Source organism: Tenrec ecaudatus, chromosome 1, assembly GCF_050624435.1.
Source record: "Tenrec ecaudatus isolate mTenEca1 chromosome 1, mTenEca1.hap1, whole genome shotgun sequence".
Lineage (NCBI taxonomy): Eukaryota > Metazoa > Chordata > Mammalia > Afrosoricida > Tenrecidae > Tenrec > Tenrec ecaudatus.
Window position 1 is genome coordinate 149667424 of NC_134530.1, and position 16145 is coordinate 149683568.

At 40.7% G+C, this 16145-nt stretch overlaps 1 protein-coding gene and 1 pseudogene across 2 annotated transcripts in view; one reads left to right on the forward strand and one right to left on the reverse strand.

Annotated features, from left to right (window-relative positions):
* The window catches only part of TRIM33 (tripartite motif containing 33), a 123443-nt gene that overhangs the window by 64152 nt on the left and 43146 nt on the right, over nt 1-16145 (reverse strand). The gene's annotated exons all lie outside the window — the stretch shown is intronic.
* LOC142458701 (protein C1orf43 pseudogene) lies at nt 14533-15266 on the forward strand (annotated as a pseudogene).

Consider the following 16145-nt stretch of genomic DNA (forward strand, 5'->3'; position numbering starts at 1 on the left):
AACTACCAAAAAGTCCATCAACAAGTGACTAACAAAGTGTGGCACATACATCTGAAGGAACAGAATGCAGCCTCCAAGAGAAAATTATGCTTGTGATGCACAATTAGCAGTTATCAGGGAGAGAGTGGGGAAGATTTTGTTTGGGTGGCACTGAATAAATGTGGAGTATTTGGGGAAAAGGCAACAATAATGATTGCACAAAAATTTTAAAAATATAATCAATGTCACTGGTTTATAAATGTGGAAGTTGTGTTGGGGTATGTTTTGGTGTACTTATTTTCACAATTTAGAAAAAAGTGGAGGGTTCGGGAATGATTAATACTTTTAGCAGTCTGTATACTGCAAAATTATGGGAACCATCAGACATACAGACTAGAACACGAGCAATAGCCTCGAGTTACACCATGCATAACCTATAAAAAATGATAGTAACAGTCACTCCAAACATAAACTGCATACACAGGTCATACTCAAAGATATAAGACTATCAGAATATCTCAGAAACAAACTCCAATTCCCAGTATACATTTGAGAACAAGATTTACAATCAGATGCAACACTTCTACTCTAATATGAGGCAGAGTTTGCTCTGCAATAATACGTTTGGGTTTAAATACAGATATGTAAAAAATACTAAGAAATTTAATGAAAATTTTACAAAAACATTTTTGTGTTAATGTGCATAAAAGATGAGTCATCTGCCTTCTGAAATAGACATATTGGACAATTCAATAAAGTCTTACAAAGTGATTTTATTTCATGAAACTCAATAAGCTGACTGTGGTTTTTTGAAAAGAAAAATAATAAGCATCTTCTATTTTAAGGTTTTTCTTATCCACTAAACCAGATACCATATATACTCGTGTATAAGCCTAGTTTTTCAGCACATTTTTTATGCCATTTTTGTGGTAAGATTACATGGCTCAACTGATATTCGAGTTGGCTTACTCGACTACATACGGTAGTCCATTAAAAGCCTGACTAAAACTGCAAAAAACTTCCAGAAACTCTTTACAGCCGTATAAATTCATACTTTTCTGAACAAAAGAAGGGCAGTTCTCAAACCACTGCCTAATTCAAATTTCGACAATTCTCATAGTGACCAATGTGCAAAATGTCAAATTAGTAGTAGCCAGGAAAAAAATAAATAACCTGCTGTCAGTCAACATTACAACATCAATTTTGCCTCATAAAGACCCTATAGTAAGGTTTCTTAAATTTTTCAACTAGTAATCCTTCTTTTGTCCAAGAAATTTTCACACAATCCTAAGTATATAGATATACAAGATAAATATAAATCACACACAGCTTCTAATGAAGTTAATGATTCTTACAGTATTGTAAAGCACATCTAACTATAGTTTTTTGTTGTTGTTGCTGTTTTAGCTGTGAGCACATATGCATTCAGATCCAGGACTACAGTGAAGCCACGAGACGCGACATAGGTACGCACTGCCAGAAATGCCTAAGGTTCATCACACATTTGGTTTTTATTACTGTTTGGTTAGCTGCACGCTCAAGAAATCTTTCACTGTTACCAAATGTGTCACCAGTCCCTCATTCTGTTACCAGAACCACCTCTTAAGCAGCTCTGCCTTACAGAACTAGCTATAAGGTTTTCCAAGGCTTCCAACGATCTTTCCACATCATTCTCCTATGAACCAGGTGAAGGGTTCGTACTGCCAACCTTCAGTGAATAGCTGAGCATTTAACCACTTCTTGACCATATAAGATTAGTCAATCTGCTCTATTTCTCACTCTTCTCTTTATAAGCCTCATGGTACTTCAAATTCAAAAACCAAATTCATTGCTATTGAATCAATTCCAACTCATAGCAACCACCTAAGTTCTTCTAACCATTTACTCTCTTCTGGATTCAAAATGGTACCCCTATATGCATATAGAATAACTATTTTTTTAATACGGTGTTCAAATGTCAAGGGGCTTTTAATAGGCTCTTTAAACAGGTTCTTTAAATTTTCTAGCTCAAGCTGACAGACTGACATCATTTATGACAACAATAACTCATCCTTGCTTCTAAGTCCTCATTAAAATGATATTAACTTAGTGGAGAGCAAATGCCTTGAGAATGATTGGGGCAGGGAATGTATGGATGTGCTTTATACAATTGATGTTTGTATATGTATGGATTGTGGTAAGAGTTGTTGGAGTCCCTAATAAAATGTAAAAGAAGAAAAGAGAAAAAAATGATTAGGGCAAAGACTGTACAGATGTGCTTTATACAATTGATGTATGTATATGTATGAACTGTGAAAAGAATTGTATCAGCCCCAATAAATTGTTAAAAAATAAATAAATAAATAATGAAATTATATTAACTTAAAGCATAAGCACTTTAGTGAATAACAACTGAAGTCTTAAACGTGTGGGAGCAGTCATCTAAAATATAGTTAATGGTCTCTACTCATGTGGAGCAAATCAGAATGAAGGAAACAAGACTCAGAGATAAACTAATCCCCAAGACAAATAATGCACACAAATCATAACATCTTCTGAGACCAAAAGAACTATATGGTACCCCACTACCACAACTCATAATTCTAACACTGACACAACACGGTCCCTGATAGAAAAATATAGAATAAAATTCCTATTAATGAAAAAGGTGAGGCTAGCTCTAGAGATTAAAGGGACCCCTGAAAGACTATTGGCCTAAAACACCCTTTGAACATGTAACTAAAACTATTTCTACATTAAATTGGATTATTTTAAAATGTACGAGTACTGTGCTCCTTTAAACAATTACGTAAGACCAACAGTCCACATCTGCCCAAAAGCAAAAAGAAGGCAAGGAGGGACAGGAGACAGAAATCACTAGAAACAGACTGTTATAAAGAAAACTACCCAAAATTCAAATGTTTTTATTTTATTAAATCTTAATCAGATCAAAAGCAGGTCCAAGATAATTACCTGAATAACGGAAACAAACAGCACCAGGCCTAATGGTACCTAAAAGATTCACAGCTTAATTACAGATCATATAAAATAAAATAGTCACAGAATGATAATTGGCAGCAGATCAATTCACCACTGTCACATTCAGGACTACAGAAAGGGGGAAGATCCAGAAGGGTGAAAGGAACCATAATTGGGATATGCACCAAACTACAAATTAGAAAAGCTTATGGAATTCGTTTTGGTGTGCTCTGACCACATGGCTACTGACAATCTAGGACACTGTGCACAGCGATGCAGCATTTGGGCAGGAGGCTGGCTTGTCGAACGGGGTGCTCTCTGGGCACTGACCAGTGCTAAAGCAGCTTTGTAACACTGTGCGAACACAGAAGAGGCCACCAGGCTGCCTGGCTGAGAAGACAGGGACCAGAGAGAGCTGTGCCTGTTGACATGGCTGAGAGGAGGCGCTGCTACAGGAAAAAAGCCTGCTGCAGACCAAAATCCCTCAATGGGGTGGGGTATTTTTAACCATGACTTTTAACCCGTTCTCTTCGCCCAAATGAACCACATACTGTTTATACTCGCGTATAAGCTGACCCGAGTATCAGTCAAGGCACCTAATTTTACCACAAAAACTGCATTAAAACTGTGCTGAAAAACTCAGCTTCTATATATGGTACTCATGAGTTCTGTGTGGCTATTGGAACAAATTGTCAAAGCTAGCAGAGTACCCTGGGAGGGGAAAGTGGTGACAGAACAGGATAAAGATAAAGGGTCACAAGAGCATGGCTGACCTCTGCTTCATAGAAATCACCATTGGGCCAAAATGGAATAGAGTTGTATTCTTTTTCTCCCTACTGAGGCCAAAGGACATCAGAAATGGCCCCTAACCATTTCCCCGCCATGTCTTAAATAAATGCAATGAAGCGGGACAAAATAAAATAAGATGTGCCTATACTTACAATCTCACAAATTACCAGCAGTCAGGATGTCTTAAAACACAAAATATCAAGTGGCCATCTAGCTCAGAAGCAACAAAACCCACATGGAAGAACACATCAGCCTGTGTGATCACGTGGTTCTGAAGGGATCAGTTATGAAGCATCAAAGAACAAAAAATCATTGGGTGCACGCCTCCATGATACAATCGCTGTGGACAAATGGGTGCATAAGCAAATGTGGCGAAGAAAGCTGATGGTGCCCGGCTATCAAAAGAGATAGTGTCTGGGGTCTTAAAGGCTTGAAGGTAAACAAGCGGCCATCTAGCTCAGAAGCAACAAAGCCCACATGGAAGAAGCACACCAGCCTGTGTGATCACAAGGTGTCAAAGGGATCAGGTATAAGGCATTTTCAGAAAAAAAAAATCTTACCATAATGAATGAAGGGGGAAGTGCAGAGTGGAGACCCAAAGCCCATTTGTCGGCCTTTGGAGATCCCCTTGCAGAGGGGTCTAGGGGAGGAGATGTCATTCAGGGTGCGAGGTAGCACCGATAAAGAATACAGCTTTCCTCCAGTTCCTAAATGCTTCCTTCCCCCAACTACCATGATCCGAATTCTACCTTGCAAGTCTGGATAGAGCAGAGGAAGTACACTGGTGCAGATAGGAGCTGGGGGCACAGGGAATCCAGGGCAGATGATCCCTTCAGGACCAGGGGTGTGAGGGGCGATACTGGGAGAGCAGAGGGTGAGTGGGTTGGAAAGAGGGGACCGATTACAAGGATCTACACTACATGTGACCTCCTCCCTGGGGGTCGGACAACAGAAAAGGAGGTGAAGGGAGACGCCGGACTAGGCAAGATATGACAAAATAATAATTTATAAATTATCGAGGGCGCATGAGGGAGGGGGAAGCGGGGAGGGAGGGAAAAAAAGAGGACTTGATGCAAAAGGGCTTAAGTGGAGAGCAAATGCTTTGAAAATGACGAGGACAAAGAATGTACAGATGTGCATTATACAATTGATATATGTATATGTATGGATTGTGATAAGAGTTGTATGAGTCCCTAATAAAATGCTTTTTAAAAAAACACAAAATATAAGAAAAAGTTCTCCATTTGCTTCTATATTTATTTTTAATTAAATAAATATTTGCTTTAAAATGAGAATCATCTTGTAGTTTCCAAGTAGGTTCATGAGTATGCCCTTATAATTAAATTAGTGTACAACACCTGATGTGCTCATGTCTCAGCCCCTCGGTGCTAGCTAGCATGCTGTTCTGACCCCGATTCAAAACGAATGCCCATATACCATGATGAATACTGCACCTGCACTCCTTTTTATCTCATAATGCTCCTAGAACTGTTTTTATCCTTTCAAAACTCAAATTCTAAGACTCTCATTCACAAGCTTTTTAAAGTAACTTATTTTTAAATACCAGTTCACTAAAATATTTAAATGGCCAGGAATGAAGGGATCAAACATTGTTAAGGAGAAATTAGTTTCAGTAAGCTATTAGACTTCCACCACACAAACCATAAGCCAAATACAGAAATGAATAAAGTGAAGAAGTAAAAATTCAATGACACAAACTATAGGATCAAATTGTTAAATTGAAATGTGAATCCACTAAAATAAACGTAGACATAAATATTAATTTGGGAGGTTTAAATATTGATAAAATTGATACAGAATTACAATAACCTGTCCTACTATAATAAGTTTAGTTTTTGAAAAAGTCATTCTAGTTAAAGTATGAAGAATAAACTAAGAGACTATTAAATAGTCAATTAAAACTGTGGTAAAAATGCCATTTAAAAAAATGGAAAACCAATGTCACAGACAAGGGAACAACTGAAATCAACAATGGGGAGGATGTATATATCCTGGGGGTGTTGGAGCAACAGCAATGGAGCTAAGAATTACTGAGGCAGAAAAAGGGCATGTGTGATGGTGGGAAAGGAAGAAGGTAAAAGGAAACAGGAAAGATCTAGGAAGCAAAGCTATGGATAGAGGCATAAACATAGTTGTGTACTCACAACTATATTATATTAAATATATTATATTAAATACATTAATTCATAAAAATAGAGGTTATGGCATATGTACATGTGTTTATATGGTAATAAATTCAGGAAGTGGATGGACCTTTGGGCCTCTGCTCAAGCCCTGACTCAATGCAACACTTTAACAATCTGGCACTCTGTGATGCTCACCCTCCAGCACAATCGCTGAAGACAAAATGAGTGCACAAGAAAATGTGGTGATGGATTGTGATAAGAGTTGTATGGGCCCCTAATAATATGTTTATAAAAAAAAAGAAAAGAAAATGTGGTGAAGAAAGCTGATGGTGCCCAGTTATCAAAAGATACAGTGTCTGGGGTCTTAACTTGAAGTTAAACAAGCAGCCATCTAGCAGAGAAGCAACAAGCCCACACTGAAGCAGCACACTGAAGCAGCACACCAGTCTGTGCAATCATGAGGTGTCGATGGGATCAGGTAACAGGCATCAGAAGACCCAAAACAAACAAAACATACTGTTGAGAATGAGGGGGTGTTGGGAGCAGAGACCCAAGACCCATCTGTAGACAATGGGACATCCCCTCTCAGAAGGGTCACAAGGAAGGGATGAGTCAACCAGGGGTAAGTATAGTACCAATGAAACATGCAATATTCTTCTGGTTCCTTGAAGCTTCCTCACCCCCACTATCATGACCCCAATCTTGCCTTTCATTGCGGGTTAGGCCGGAGCATGTACACAGGTACAGAAAAGAGCTCAGGACACACTGAATACAGGTTATATAAATACCCCAGGAGGGTTGGGGGAAGGTGGGGAAAAGAGGGAGACAGATGAGTATAAGATATGAAAATAATAATTTGTCAGGGGTCAAAAAGGTGGGAAGGGGGGAGGGAAGAGGAAAAAAAAGTTGATACCAAGGGCTCAAATAGAAACTAAATGTTTACAAAATAATGATGGTACCGTGTGTGTGTGTGTGTGTGTGTGTGTGTGTGTGTGCACTTGATACAATTGATGTATTATTGCTATAAGAACTGTAAAAGCCCCCAATAAATTTTTTTAAAACTGTGGCAAAACCTTGCTTTCACACAATTACTCAGGGACCTTGAAATTCTATCACAAAATAAGGGATTTTTGGAAGTGAAATAATCTATGTAAACCTGCTCAGAAAACAGGTTTCCAAAGCAAAGGCTCAGTTTGGTTCCTGTGGCAGTTAAATAATCTGTCAACTTACAAAGGGGGAGTCTAGCCTGTAAATCAGGTCACAGCCAATGAGGTCTTTGTGTAGGCATGGTCTTCTTCTGAAGATTCTGGGAACTCCTGTCTTAGCCTCTAGAGGAGGGACACACAGACTCTCTGCTTCACATTCCTGTTGACAAGCCACATGAAGCTACCCTGATAAGCCAGAGCCCTGGAGCTGGAGGAGCCATGTGGAGATGCTTCCACTGAGATGTTTCCACTGCCACTGGATCCCCAAGACTTTCCACCCACTGGCCTGTGATCTTCCAGCATTCAGCAACACTGCATGTGTTGTATGAGTCTGAAGTGGAACTTATAGATTGGTATCAGATATATGGGCTAATATTGTGAGCTTGTGGATTTAATCTGCACTGGGCTTGGGATGTTTTCTTAATATACAATTACTCTTTGATATAAAGTTCTCTGACACACATATGAGTGTCTCTGGATTTGTTTCTCTTGTCAACCCTAACACAGTTCCACACTGAAATTACTCCTCTAAGAACCACACTTTAGAGGACAACAGTTCTAACTTTCCCTGGTGTAACAAGGAGCCCCGGAGTGTAGTGGTTGAGCTGCAGTTAGCAAGGTTTGAAATGACCAGCTGCTCTGAAGGGAAAAAGAGGCTTTCTACTTCTGTAAAGGGTTACAGCCTCAGAAAGGCACAGCAAGTTTACTCAAGGATCAACATATAACCCCCTTCCAGGGGCACGAACAACAAAAAGTGGATGAAGGGTGACAGAGGATGATATAAGATTAGAAAATAATAAGCTATAACTTATCAAGAGTTCATGAGAGATGGAGAGTAGAGAAGGGGGGGGATGAGGAGCTGATATCAAGGGCTCAAGTAGAAAGCAAATGCTTTGAAAATGATGAAGGTAACATATGTATAAATGTCCTTGACATAATGGATGAACATATGGATTTTGATGAGATGTAAGAGCCCCCAATAAAAGTACTTTTAAAAAAAAGTTTTACTCTGTCCAATGGTGTAGTGTTCCACATTGGGCTGCTAACCAAATTGTCAGCAGGTTCAACACAACCAATCGCTCCAAGGGAAAAAGAGGAGCTTTCTACTCCTGTAAAGAGTTAGTGTCAGAAAGCCACAGGGGCCGTTCTACCCTGTCCTACAGGATCCCTATGAGTAGCATTGACTTGATGACAGTGACTGATTTACAGGCGGCTCACTATGAGTCAGAACCAACTTTGATGGCAGTGGGTTTAAATTTGTTCTATTTTATCTGCCATAATTCCAGAAAAATAGTATTCGCACTGGAACATTTCTTTAGTTGGAGTCCTACAAAGTGGCTCAATAAAGTGCTGGGGACACAAGAACTCTCCTGCAATCTTACAACCTTGTCCTCTCCTGCTCGTCTCTTATCTCAATAGGAATTTCAACCTGGTCCTGAAAGAAAATGAGTAATATGCTGAGTGATGTTCAGAACCTTTCATGATAAAAATTCTATGAAGGTGTTTCAAAAAAGTTTTCAAAAAAAGTTCATGGAGAAATTCTATTACCTTTTAAACCAATTTTTCAAAGAACTTTTTGAAGCCCCCTCTGACAGAATTCTGCTGTAAGATCAGTTGGCAAATTTTTGAGAAATTGGCATGTACTTAACTATCATTAACAACTCTGTAAAATAAGTTCAATTACTATTTCTGTACAAAGGATCAGACCACCACTTGCTCGTCAGTTTGCCGTCGTCTAGTGGGGCTTGTGCTGCAGTGAAGCTAGAAGCTGGCATTTCAAATGTTCGCAGTGTCCCCTAAAGTGAGCAGGTTTCAGTGAAGCTTCCAGACTACAAGCAGACACTGGGAAAAAGACTTGCTTCCCCACTTGGGGAGGAAGAAGCTACTGAAAACCTTATGCACAACTTTGAAACACTGTCAAATGCTGAGAGCCTAAACAAAGGAAGCAGAACACTGTCAGAGGTACTGTCCGAGGACAGACCTCGGTGGATGAAGAGATGATTTCCTGGCCAGGAGTCAACCACGGCCATATGAGTCCGGGAATGCCTGGGCGGAGCCTTTACTTAATGTGCTGATAGGGCACAACTCAAAATAAATAGAAACAGCTGCAAAAATCTTCTAAAATCAGAACTTGGAATATGAGAATTTAGGAAAAATTAAAACTAGTCAAAAATGAAATGGAATGTATGAAGAGCAAAATCCTAGGCATTATTAGTGAGGTGAAATAGAATGACATTGGCCATTTAAAATCTGAAATTCATATAATTTACTATGCATGGAATAACACAATTATAGTTATATAATCATTTGTCAATTTGAGGATTAAGAGTGTAGGGGTAAAGTCTAGCCTATCCATGGGGTTACAGCCAATGAGGCCTCTGTGTGGGCATTGCCTAATCTTGGGAATTCTAGGTACTCCGAAAATTCCTTCCTGGAGGCGGGGGATTCTCTCTCTCTCTGCTCACTTCCTGTGGCAAGACATCTCTGAGGAGAAGTCACATGGACCTACCCTGATGCAGCCCTGGGTGCTGGAGAAGTCATGTGGAGACCACTGCCAGCGCTGAGATGCTTACACCACCACTGGATCCAAAGACTTTATACCTACTGGCCTGTGATCATCCTGCATTCTGCGTCATTGCATGTCTTTTATGAGTTTGAAGACATTATAGACTGGTATCAGACGTAGGGGCTAGTATTGGACTTATGGGCTTGGACACGACTAGGTTGGGATGCTTTCTTAATGTTCAATTCCTCTTGTCTATAAACCTCTTCCTTATACACATGAGTTTCTATGGATTTGTTTCTCTAGTCTACCCAGACTAACACATGCAATCAAAAGGAATGGTGTGGCATTCTTGTCAGAAAGGATCTTGCTAAATCCATCATCAAGTACAGTGCTGTTTGTGATAGGATTATATCTATCCACCTTGAAGGAAATCCAATCAATACAACTATTATTCTGATTTATGCACCAAGCACAAAAGCTACTGATAATAAAAATTGAAGAATTCTACCAATGACTATGGACAGAAATTGATCAAATGGGCAATCAAGATTTATTGATAGTCACTGGTGAATGGAATGCATGTGTTGGAAACAGGATGGAACAGTAGTTGCAAAATATAGCCCTGGCGTTAGAAAATAAGCTGGAAATCACATGGCAGAAATTTGCATCTACTCAGTCTTGATATTTGCTACAACTAAATGAGGCTGATTGAAATAAGTCCGTCACAGGAGGGCAAATAATTGTGTGGTTTTACTTATATGAAATAACAATAGGCAAATGTCTAGAAACCCAAGTTTATTAAGGGCTGCCAGAAATGGGAAAGGAAGAACCAGTTTGGCAATCTGCTTATGGGATAGTAAATTTGGTGTCAATTAAGGGTAATAGTAACACAATGTGATTTTAATGTAATTGATATCATAAGCTGAAAGAGGATGAATCGTTAAATGTGTGTGGGGGAGATGTTTGTCTGTTTGTTTTAAACAACAATGAACCAGGAAAACAAGCTGTTGCTAGGTCATGCTCATGAAATTTCCCCCTGGTTTGAAGACTTAAAGGGCATTTCATTTCTTCAAGAAACATCTCAGTCAACTGGTCTAGTCATGTTTACATAGTGTTTGTATTCTTCCTTCTGTCACATTACTTAGAACCTAAGAGCTTAAAAGTCTGAGAGTGGCCATCCATTGAAACAAGAATTGGCTTCTATTCCATTGGAACAGCAGAGGAAGTTGGAGAAGTAAGAACTGAAGGAACCAAAATGGCACCTCTAAGCATCTCCTTGAACAGCCCCCCCCAACCCCCATTGCCACAAAACCTGAAGAACTGCGGGGTTTTTTACATCACAGAGTTAATTACCACTTACCCAAACCAGACTTGTTGCTGTGGAATGATGCGGACTCAGAGATTCTACAGGCCAGAGTAGAACTTTCCTGTGAGTTCCCAAAATGGGAACTGTTAACGGAACAGAAAGCCCTGTCTTTCTCCCCAGGACTGGCTGTTGGTTTCAAACCATTACAAAACATTTTTATCAAAGTTTCCATAGAAGAATCCTGATCTCAGAAAGGGTGTGTGGGGTTGGTGGGAGAGATTACAGAACAGAATATCAAATTCTCATGGAATCTCGACTTTCTGGAGCCAGAAAGAACTCTAGAACTGTAGTAGTAGTTCAACATGATCTAGCCAAAGTTTAGTTTATTGTATTTTAGTTAAAATATCCCCCTGAAGCCATCCAGCCTAATAAACAAACAAGGTCTGCCTTCAGAATTTTTGTGCTCTTTTAAAGAACTGTTTATTTGGATCAAATCCCAACAGCATCGCAAAACAAAAGTTGAGTTGCTTAAGGAGTAGACTAAGTTTAGCTTAACAGGGATGAAGTAGTTTTTGAAAGGGCAGCAAGAATGGTTGCACAACTTGAGAAACGTACATTTTACACATAGAAATGGTTGAACTGGTGTACATTTTCACACAAACGATATTTTTTAAATCCTATTGAAATTCGTTCTACTCTGCCACACAGAATCTTCATGATTCTGACAGCAACTGGATAATTTAAAAGGCTGTTCCATTAGTAGCAAAGTAAGAACTGGACTAAGGTACCCAGAATAGAAATGGACAGGATGAAGTAGAAATAATGAGGTACAAGGATTAGAGTTAGTGAATGGCTGCGTTATTATAACAGAGAACTAAAAAAAAAAAAATTCAATTTTTGCCAGGAAAAAAATTGGAAAAGAAAAACAATTCTAGATAAGCAATTCTAGATCATTTTCAAGTTTCTACTGTGGGTAACTGGTAAATAATTTCATGATTATCCAAATTATGAGGGTAAAGGTTTTAACTGAAAAAAAGCAAACTCTGGCTCGATCCTGTTGAATACTACCGTCCAGCATGAAAGACTGAGGAGAAACTAGCATGTTGTCCAAGCTGTATCTAAAGTGCAGTTCTAATTACTGAAAAGGAAAAGGATCCAGGGCAAACCATGGCTATGCCCATGTTCATAGGTGAAGAGGTTTCAGATTTTAAGCACAGCTTCATTTTCCCTTGTTTATAATCTGTACTAAATCTTAGGGCACAACAGGCTAACCACAAAGTAATTCACAAGTACTTTGAATGAGAAATTCATTCAGGTGTGTGCGTCTACCTAAGTAACTTGCATATAACTCAGAGGTTTCTCCCCAACACCCACCCCACAAGTCTCCCTCTCTGAGGGTGGGACGCCTGGCCCCAAGGAGCCTAGGACTATCATGTTATGAACACCCAGGACTTCATGGCGCCTTGACTCAAGCATATCGACTTCCTGGAAGGCCATCTGAAGTTTTCACCAATAAACTCAATCAATCCCAGGGTCATGAAATAACTATTTCCCCAACTCCACCTAGCTGAGCAGGTAAAACTCTGTCTCCTCTGCTAAGGAAGTCACCAATCAACAATAAATTCCATCAGTAGCTTTAAAAAACAAAGTTTATCATGTCTTCCATGGTCTGCTGGTTCTCCATTGCCTCAATAACCACACAACTCCCAAAAATGACCATGCCAAAGAACCCATGCCCAAGAACAAGTAAATCCCATTAGAGGAGGTTCAGTGACTTGAGACCAAGCAGAACAATTAGAAGAAGCTGGCTCCTACTGAAGCAGAACTAATGGAAGAATCAAAAGAACTTGTATTTAAGAGAAAGAGCGAGAGAGCAGTCATGGAAATGTAATTTAAATGCAAGCTTTAAGAACGAGGGTGCTGAAATTAAATTAATGTCTAAGTTTAAAATTCTAATACAAGAACCAAATAAACAAGCACACTTGTTTTGAAAGGATGGGAGTGAAAAAGGAGACGGCCATTCATCCAAACCCACTGCATCAAGTCAACCCTAACTCACAGCAAGCCTAAAGGACAGCGCAGAAGAGCCCTGTGCCCCTTCCAAGGCCACCTAACTTTATGGGAGTGGGTTGCCAATCTTTTTTTCCCACAGAACCGCTGTGGTTTCCTAACAGAGGACCTTTAGCTTAAACACTTTCCCATTAGGGCTTCTTGGATAAACAAGACTGCAAAGGAAGCAAAGAAGTGTGTGCAAAAACTGTAAGACCTATATCATCCAGTCGGTTCCATTCCAACTCAGAGACCCTACGTACAGCAGAATGTAAAGCTGCTCGGTCCTGCACCACCCTCCTACCTGTTCTGTCTGAGTTCATTGTTGCAGTCATTATATCAACCTGTCTTGTCAAGGGCCTTCCTCTTTTTCCCTGCCCCTCTTACCAAGTAGAATGTCCTCTAGGGACTGGTAACTCAGGAGGCGCTAGTGTTTCAAATACCAGCAGGAACACTCAAGGTGAACCTGTTTCAGTAAATCTTCAAGACTAAGATCAGACTACAAAAAAGAACTATGCTGAAAGAACACCTTATGAGAAGCAGCAGAACATTGAAACCTGGAATGTACAGAGTATCATTAATATCCTATGCAAATAAAATGTTGCTAAAGATAATTTAACAACAGCTACAGCAATACATTGACAGAGAACAGCCAGAAAATCAAGAGGACGTAGAACAAGGGACATCACTGCTAATGTCAGATGGATTTGGGTTGAGAGAACAAGAGAAAACATGTTTAGTTTTGTCTTGTTGACTATGCAAAGGCATTCGACTGGGTGGATCATAACAAAGAATGGGAATTCCTGAACTTCATTGTGCTCGTGTCCATGGACCAAAGGCCAGATGTGCAAACAGAACAAAAGAACGCTGAGTGGTTTAAAAACAAGAAAGATGTGCATCAGGATTGTATCCTGTCAATCTGTATGCTGAACAAATACTCTACGAAGCTGGACTGTATGGAGCAGAATACAACATAAGGTTTTGGAGGAAGATTTACTAACAACCTGAAATAAACATATGACACAAACTTGCTTGCAGAAAATTATGAAAACTTGATACACTAATGAAAATCAAAGATTGAAATCTTCAATATGGATTACAATCTAACACTTACAATTTAATGTTAGTCCATTCTGAATCTCAGAACCCTACTGGATAGGGTAGAATTGCCCTCGTGAGTTTTAAAGCCCATAAATCTTTACAGGAGTAGAAAACCTTATCTTTCCCCCCCATGGATCGGCTGGTGGTTTCAAACTGCTGGTCTTGGGGTTTGTTAGCAGCCCAACTCTTAACTGGCTATGCCATCATGGCTCCTAACTCAATGTAAAGAAAACAAAAATTCACAACTGGGCCAACAGGTATCATGAGAAATGGAGAAAAGGAGTCACGTGGGGGGGGGCGCCAAGCTGCCGATTGGCTCTGCTTCCATCTCGCGCCCCTCCCCCCCCCCAAGTCGCCATGTTTGGAAATGTCCCCGTAAGGAAATGGCCAGGGAGCTCCAGGAAACGCAGGTGCCGTTGCTTCGGCAGAACCCGGCTGATGAGTCAGGACAACGGGGTAAACCAGAGCAGCTCTGCGTGGGGCGGGAAGCCCATGGTGTCCAGTAGTAACTGGCTGTCCGGGTTGAATGTCGTGCTGCTGATGGCACACGGGAGTCTGGTGTTTGTACTGCTATTTATTTTTGTGAAGAGGCAAGTCATGCACTTCACAATGACATCTCGGAGGGGACCTCATGTCCCTGTGGGACACAATGCCCCCAAGGATCTGAAATAAGAGATTGATATTCGACTATCCAGAGTTCAGGATCTCAAATAGGAACCCCAGCTCCTCGCAGATGATGATGTCAGACTGCTACAGCTGGAAACCCAGGGAAATCAAAACTGCAACAACTATCTGTACAGGATGAGAGCTCTGGACACCATCCTTGCTTCTGAGATCCCTTTTCACACTGAAGGCAGGCATCCCGTTCCCTAATGGGCAGGAATTTCCACTCTTATCTGCTAGATCTTTGGAACGGTACTACTCCTTTCAAAGGTGTGCGCAAGGCCCTCATCGATGCCCTGCTGCATGGCTATGAGACAGCCCGTTATGGGACAGGGGTCTTTGGCTATCAGGAGGCCCTGACTGAGCTGGCCACTGCAGTCAAAGCACTAAGTGGGAGCTCTCCGCGACACCACTAGTCAGCAGCCAAAGACCTTACCCAATCTCCTGAAGTCTCCCCAACTACCATCCAGGTGACATCCAGTCAGAAGAGTAAACGTGTCAAGCACTTCCTGGAACTGAAGAGCTTTAAAGACAACTGTAACACTCTGGAGAGCACTCTGTGATGGAACTGACCAGGAGGACAGTGTGCTTGCTGGGCAGTCCTCAGGTTACCTGGCTGTGGGCCTGTACTCTGTTGCCGACGCTCCCGATGTGTGGATGTGTGCAGAGATCATGCCTGGAAGCCCTTGGGAGGTATTTCAGAAGAATTAAAACTATTTTCCCCAAAAGCACTTTTTCTGGGGTTCTTGGTGTTTCTCTCGAGCCTTCCATAAAAATGTTCACCTGGCTTTGATCATGTTCCCTTGCCCTGTTCCAGACTACTGAATCTGAAAGGTTAGAGTTGAGATGAGGGTGCTGGGGGCTTCCTTTATCCACCTGTTACTGTTAATGGGTAAATAGGATCTGCCTAGGTTTGGGGCCTCTCAAGTTGATGGGTGGGAGGGGCAGACAACAGGAAGTGGTGAGGCATGGGGGGGGGGGTGATTGGCATTTGAAAAGGCCGTCCCACGTGTGGCTGCACACCTTCCTGCAACGTGAGGACCTGCCATGCCACGTTCATTCCATACTGTTGTGAATACATTGAATACAAGGAACTGCCCTGATGACCTGGTACGACTCCTATCCAAACTCTTCTCTTTGTTGGGGATACACCAGAACCACGTGAATAAGTGACTTCCCCTAACAAGCCACTGTACTAGTCTGACTATAAATTGGTTATTTAGTAAAATGAACTATTGAAAATTTTTAAAAAGAAAAGAAAAATGGAGAAAAGACTGAAATTGTCAAGAATTTCATCTTTCCTGAACCCACAATCAAGGTTCGTGAAAGCAGTAGTCAGAACAAATGACGCATTGCATAAGGTCAATCTATTGCCCAAGAGCTCTTTAAAGAGTTAAAGAACAAGGATGCTGCAGGGGCAGTGAATTATTGTAATGTGGTTC